The sequence below is a fragment of the Melanerpes formicivorus genome, unplaced genomic scaffold (assembly GCF_026170545.1).
Source record: "Melanerpes formicivorus ecotype bairdi unplaced genomic scaffold, bMelFor1.0.p_v2 SCAF_62, whole genome shotgun sequence".
Lineage (NCBI taxonomy): Eukaryota > Metazoa > Chordata > Aves > Piciformes > Picidae > Melanerpes > Melanerpes formicivorus.
In genome coordinates this window covers 1327887-1333886 of record NW_027142414.1, presented here as the reverse complement: position 1 = coordinate 1333886, position 6000 = coordinate 1327887, and the positions used below count along the sequence as shown (strand labels likewise).

The following is a 6000-nucleotide window of genomic DNA, read 5'->3' as shown; positions in this document are numbered from 1 at the left end:
GGTAGAAGCAAGCGGGTAGAAGCAGAGAGCGGGTAGAAGACAAGCGGGTAGAAAGCAGAGCGTGGTATGAAGCAAGCGGGTAGAAGCAGAGCTGGGTAGAAGCAGACGGGTACGAAAGCAGAGCGGGTAGAGCAGAGCGGGTAGAAGCAAGAGCGGGGTAGAAGCAGAGCGGGTAGAAGCGAGCTGGTGAAGCAGCCGTAGAGCAGCGGTATAAAGCAGAGCGGGTAGAAGCAGAGCGGTAGAAGCAGAGCGGGTAGAAGCAGAGCGGGTTAGAAGCAGAGCGGGTAGAAGCAGAGCGGGTAGAAGCAGAGCGGGTAGAAGCAGAGCGGGTAGAAGCAGAGCGGGTAGAAGCAGAGCGGGTAGAAGCAGAGCGGGTAGAAGCAGAGGGGTAGAAGCAGAGCGGGTAGAAGCAGAGCGGGTAGAAGCAGAGCGGGGTAGAAGCAGAGCGGGGTAGAAGCAGAGCGGGTAGAAAGCAGAGCGGAGTAGAAGCAGAGCGGGTAGAAGCAGAGCGGGTAGAAGCAGAGCGGGTAGAAGCAGAGCGGGTAGAAGCAGAGCGGGTAGAAGCAGAGCGGGTAGAAGCAGAGCGGTAGAAGCAGAGCGGGTAGAAGCAGAGCGGGTAGAAGCAGAGCGGGGTAGAAGCAGAGCGGGTAGAAGCAGAGCGGGTAGAAGCAGAGCGGGTAGAAGCAGAGCGGGGTAGAAGCAGAGCGGGTAGAAGCAGAGCGGGTAGAAGCAGAGCGGGTAGAAGCAGAGCGGGTAGAAGCAGAGCGGGTAGAAGCAGAGCGGGGTAGAAGCAGAGCGGGTAGAAGCAGAGGCGGGGTAGAAGCAGAGCGGGGTAGAAGCAGAGCGGGTAGAAGCAGAGCGGGTAGAAGCAGAGCGGGTAGAAGCAGAGCGGGTAGAAGCAGAGCGGGTAGAAGCAGAGAGCGGGTAGAAGCAGAGCGGGTAGAAGCAGAGCGGGTAGAAGCAGAGCGGGTAGAAGCAGAGCGGGTAGAAGCAGAGCGGGTAGAAGCAGAGCGGGTAGAAGCAGAGCGGGGTAGAAGCAGAGCGGGTAGAAGCAGAGCGGGTAGAAGCAGAGCGGGTAGAAGCAGAGCGGGGGTAGAAGCAGAGCGGGTAGAAGCAGAGCGGGTAGAAGCAGGAGCGGGTAGAAGCAGAGCGGGTAGAAGCAGAGCGGGTAGAAGCAGAGCGGGTAGAAGCAGAGCGGGTAGAAGCAGAGCGGGTAGAAGCAGAGCGGGTAGAAGCAGAGCGGGTAGAAGCAGAGCGGGTAGAAGCAGAGCGGGTAGAAGCAGAGCGGGTAGAAGCAGAGCGGGTAGAAGCAGAGCGGGTAGAAGCAGAGCGGGTAGAAGCAGAGCGGGGTAGAAGCAGAGCGGGTAGAAGCAGAGCGGGTAGAGAGCAGAGCGGGTAGAGCAGAGCGGGTAGAAGCAGAGGGGTAGAAGCAGAGCGGGTAGAAGCAGAGCGGGTAGAAGCAGAGCGGGTAGAAGCAGAGCGGGTAGAAGCAGAGCGGGTAGAAGCAGAGCGGGTAGAAGCAGAGCGGGTAGAAAGCAGAGCGGGTAGAAGCAGAGCGGGTAGATGCAGAGCGGTAGAGCAGTGCGGGTAGAAGCAGAGCGGGTAGAAGCAGAGCGGGTAGAAGCAGAGCGGGTAGAAGCAGAGCGGGTAGAAGCAGAGCGGGTAGAAGCAGAGCGGGTAGAAGCAGAGCGGGTAGAAGCAGAGCGGGTAGAAGCAGAGCGGGTGTAGAAGCAGAGCGGGTAGAAGCAGAGCGGGTAGAAGCAGAGCGGGTAGAAGCAGAGCGGGTAGAAGCAGAGCGGGTAGAAGCAGAGCGGGTAGAAGCAGAGCGGGTAGAAGCAGAGCGGGGTAGAAGGCAGAGCGGGTAGAAGCAGAGCGGGTAGAAGCAGAGCGGGGGTAGAAGCAGAGCGGGTAGAAGCAGAGCGGGGTAGAAGCAGAGCGGGGTAGAAGCAGAGCGGGTAGAAGCAGAGCGGGTAGAAGCAGAGCGGGTAGAAGCAGAGCGGGTAGAAGCAGAGCGGGTAGAAGCAGAGCGGGTAGAAGCAGAGCGGGTAGAAGCAGAGCGGGTAGAGGGGTAGAAGCAGAGCGGGGTAGAAGCAGAGCGGGTAGAAGCAGAGCGGGTAGAAGCAGAGCGGGTAGAAGCAGAGCGGGTAGAAGCAGAGCGGGTAGAAGAGAGCGGGTAGAAGCAGAGCGGGTAGAAGCAGAGCGGGTAGAAGCAGAGCGGGTAGAAGCAGAGCGGGTAGAAGCAGAGCGGGTAGAAGCAGAGCGGGTTAGAAGCAGAGCGGGTAGAAGCAGAGCGGGTAGAGCAGAGGGGTAGAAGCAGAGCGGGTAGAAGCAGAGCGGGTAGAAGCAGAGCGGGGTAGAAGCAGAGCGGGTTAGAAGCAGAGCGGGTAGAAGCAGAGCGGGTAGAAGCAGAGCGGGTAGAAGCAGAGCGGGTAGAAGCAGAGCGGGTAGAAGCAGAGCGGGTAGGAAGCAGAGGCGGGTAGAAGCAGAGCGGGTAGAAGCAGAGCGGGTAGAAGCAGAGCGGGGTAGAAGCAGAGCGGGTAGAAGCAGAGCGGGTAGAAGCAGAGCGGGGTAGAAGCAGAGCGGGTAGAAGCAGAGCGGGTAGAAGCAGAGCGGTAGAAGCAGAGCGGGTAGAAGCAGAGCGGGTAGAAGCAGAGCGGGTAGAAGCAGAGCGGGTAGAAGCAGAGCGGGTAGAAGCAGAGCGGAGTAGAAGCAGAGCGGGTAGAGCAGAGCGAGGGTAGAAGCAGAGCGGGTAGAAGCAGAGCGGGTAGAAGCAGAGCGGGTAGAAGCAGAGCCGGGTAGAAGCCAGAGCGGGTAGAAGCAGAGCGAGCAGAGCGGTAGAAGCAGAGCGGGTAGAAGCAGAGCGGGTAGAAGCAGAGCGGGTAGAAGCAGAGCGGGGGTAGAAAGCAGAGCGGGTAGAAGCAGAGCGGGTAGAAGCAGAGCGGGTAGAAGCAGAGCGGGTAGAAGCAGAGCGGGTAGAAGCAGAGCGGGTAGAAGAGGGAGAAGCAGAGCGGGGTAGAAGCAGAGCGGGTAGAAGCAGAGCGGGTAGAAGCAGAGCGGGTAGAAGCAGAGCGGGTAGAAGCAGAGCGGGTAGAAGCAGCGGGGGTAGAAGCAGAGCGGGTAGAAGCAGAGCGGGTAGAAGCAGAGCGGGTAGAAAGCAGAGCGGGTAGAAGCAGAGCGGGTAGAAGCAGAGCGGGTAGAAGCAGAGCGGGTAGAAGCAGAGCGGGTAGAAGCAGAGCGGGTAGAAGCAGAGCGGGTAGAAGCAGAGCGGGTAGAAGCAGAGCGGGTAGAAGCAGAGCGCGGTAGAAGCAGAGCGGGTGAAGAAGCGAGAAGCGGGGTAGAAGCAGAGCGGGTTGAAGCAGAGCGGGTAGAAGCAGAGCGGGGTAGAAGCAGAGCGGTAGAAGCAGAGCGGGTAGAAGCAGAGCGGGTAGAAGCAGAGCGGGTAGAAGCAGAGCGGGTAGAAGCAGAGCGGGTAGAAGCAGAGCGGGTAGAAGCAGAGCGGGTAGAAGCAGAGCGGGTAGAAGCAGAGCGGTAGAAGCAGAGCGGGTAGAAGCAGAGCGGGTAGAAGCAGAGCGGGGTAGAAGCAGAGCGGGTAGAAGCAGAGCGGGTAGAAGCAGAGCGGGTAGAAGCAGAGCGGGTAGAAGCAGAGCGGGTAGAAGCAGAGCGGGTAGAAGCAGAGCGGGTAGAAGCAGAGCGGGGTAGAAGCAGAGCGGGTAGAAGCAGAGCGGGTAGAAGCAGAGCGGGTAGAAGCAGAGCGGGTAGAAGCAGAGCGGGTAGAAGCAGAGCGGGTAAAGCAGAGCGGGTAGAAGCAGAGCGGGTAGAAGCAGAGGGGTAGAGCAGGGGGTAGAAGCAGAGCGGTAGAAGCAGAGCGGGGTAGAAGCAGAGCGGGTAGAAGCAGAGCGGGTTAGAAGCAGAGCGGGTAGAAGCAGAGCGGGTAGAAGCAGAGCGGTAGAAGCAGATGCGGGTAGAAGCAGAGCGGGGTAGAAGCAGAGCGGGTAGAAGCAGAGCGGGTAGAAGCAGAGCGGGTAGAAGCAGAGCGGGTAGAAGCAGAGCGGGTAGAAGCAGAGCGGGTAGAAGCAGAGCGGGTAGAAGCAGAGCGGGTAGAAGCAGAGCGGGTAGAAGCAGAGCGGGTAGAAGCAGAGCGGGTAGAAGCAGAGCGGGTAGAAGCAGAGCGGGTAGAAGCAGAGCGGGTAGAAGCAGAGCGGGTAGAAGCAGAGCGGTAGAAGCAGAGCGGGTAGAAGCAGAGCGGGTAGAAGCAGGCGGGTAGAAGCAGAGCGGGTAGAAGCAGAGCGGGTAGAAGCAGAGCGGGTAGAAGCAGAGGCGGTAGAAGCAGAGCGGGTAGAAGCAGAGCGGGTAGAAGCAGAGCGGGTAGAAGCAGAGCGGGTAGAAGCAGAGCGGGTAGAAGCAGAGCGGGTAGAAGCAGAGCGGGTAGAAGCAGAGCGGGTAGAAGCAGAGCGGGTAGAAGCAGAGCGGGTAGAAGCAGAGCGGGTAGAAGCAGAGCGGGTAGAAGCAGAGCGGGTAGAAGCAGAGCGGGTAGAAGCAGAGCGGGTAGAAGCAGAGCGGGTAGAAGCAGAGCGGGTAGAAGCAGAGCGGGTAGAAGCAGAGCGGGTAGAAGCAGAGCGGGTAGAAGCAGAGCGGGTAGAAGCAGAGCGGGTAGAAGCAGAGGGTAGAAGCAGAGCGGGTAGAAGCAGAGCGGGTAGAAGCAGAGCGGGTAGAAGCAGAGCGGGTAGAAGCAGAGCGGGTAGAAGCAGAGCGGGTAGAAGCAGAGCGGGTAGAAGCAGAGCGGGTAGAAGCAGAGCGGGTAGAAGCAGAGCGGGTAGAAGCAGAGCGGGTAGAAGCAGAGCGGGTAGAAGCAGAGCGGGTAGAAGCAGAGCGGGTAGAAGCAGAGCGGGTAGAAGCAGAGCGGGTAGAAGCAGAGCGGGTAGAAGCAGAGCGGGTAGAAGCAGAGCGGGTAGAAGCAGAGCGGGTAGAAGCAGAGCGGGTAGAAGCAGAGCGGGTAGAAGCAGAGCGGGTAGAAGCAGAGCGGGTAGAAGCAGAGCGGGTAGAAGCAGAGCGGGTAGAAGCAGAGCGGGTAGAAGCAGAGCGGGTAGAAGCAGAGCGGGTAGAAGCAGAGCGAAGTGTATAGAATAGGTTGAAGAGAACTTTGAGATTGAGTCCAACCTATCATGCAACAGTATCTAATCAACTAAACCATGGCACCAAGCACCCCATCCAGTTTCTTCTTAAACACCTCCAGTGATGGTGACTCCACCACTTCCATGGGCATCCCATTCTAATGGCCAATCACTCTTTCTATGAAGAACTTCTTCCTAACATCCAGCCTAAACCTCCCCTGGCGCAGCTTGAGACTGTCTTCTTGTGCTGCTTGCCTGGGAGAAGAGACCAACCCCCACCTGGCTACAACCTCCCTTCAGGTAGATCTTAGAAAAATTTCATGTACATTCTGCCCGGAGTCTCTCTCTCCATATTAATTTCTGGCATTTTGGCATTTCATCATCCTGATACTACCATGCATCTTTAGGATAGCTTCTGTACCTACATCAGAAAAATTCTACAGCTAGCACATAGAGGCTTCTTCGGGGTTTTTGTTCGTGGTTTCATGTTTTGGTGGTGGTGGGGTTTTTTGGTAATTTGTGGGGTTTTGTGGCTTGCGTGTGTTTGCAGTGTTTGGTTTCCTCAAAACAAACAAAAAAAGCAACAGTATTTCACAGTATCACCAAGGTTGGAAGAGACCTCAAAGATCATCAAGTCCAACCTGTCACCACAGACCTCATGACTAAACCATGGCACCAAGTGCCACGTCCAATCCCCTCTTGAACACCTCAAGGGATGGTGACTCCACCACCTCCCTGGGCAGCACATTTCAATGGTGAATGACTCTCTCTGTGAAGAACTTTCTCCTCACCTTGAGCCTAAACTTCCCCTGGTGCAGCTTGAGACTGTGTCCTCTTGTTCTGGTGCTGGTTGCCTGGGAGAAGAGACTAACCCCCGCTCCTGGCTACA

At 58.0% G+C, this 6000-nt stretch overlaps 1 protein-coding gene across 3 annotated transcripts in view; it reads right to left on the bottom strand.

Annotated features, from left to right (window-relative positions):
* Positions 1 to 6000, bottom strand: part of SLC39A9 (solute carrier family 39 member 9) — a 32241-nt gene that overhangs the window by 8069 nt on the left and 18172 nt on the right. The window lies entirely within an intron of this gene.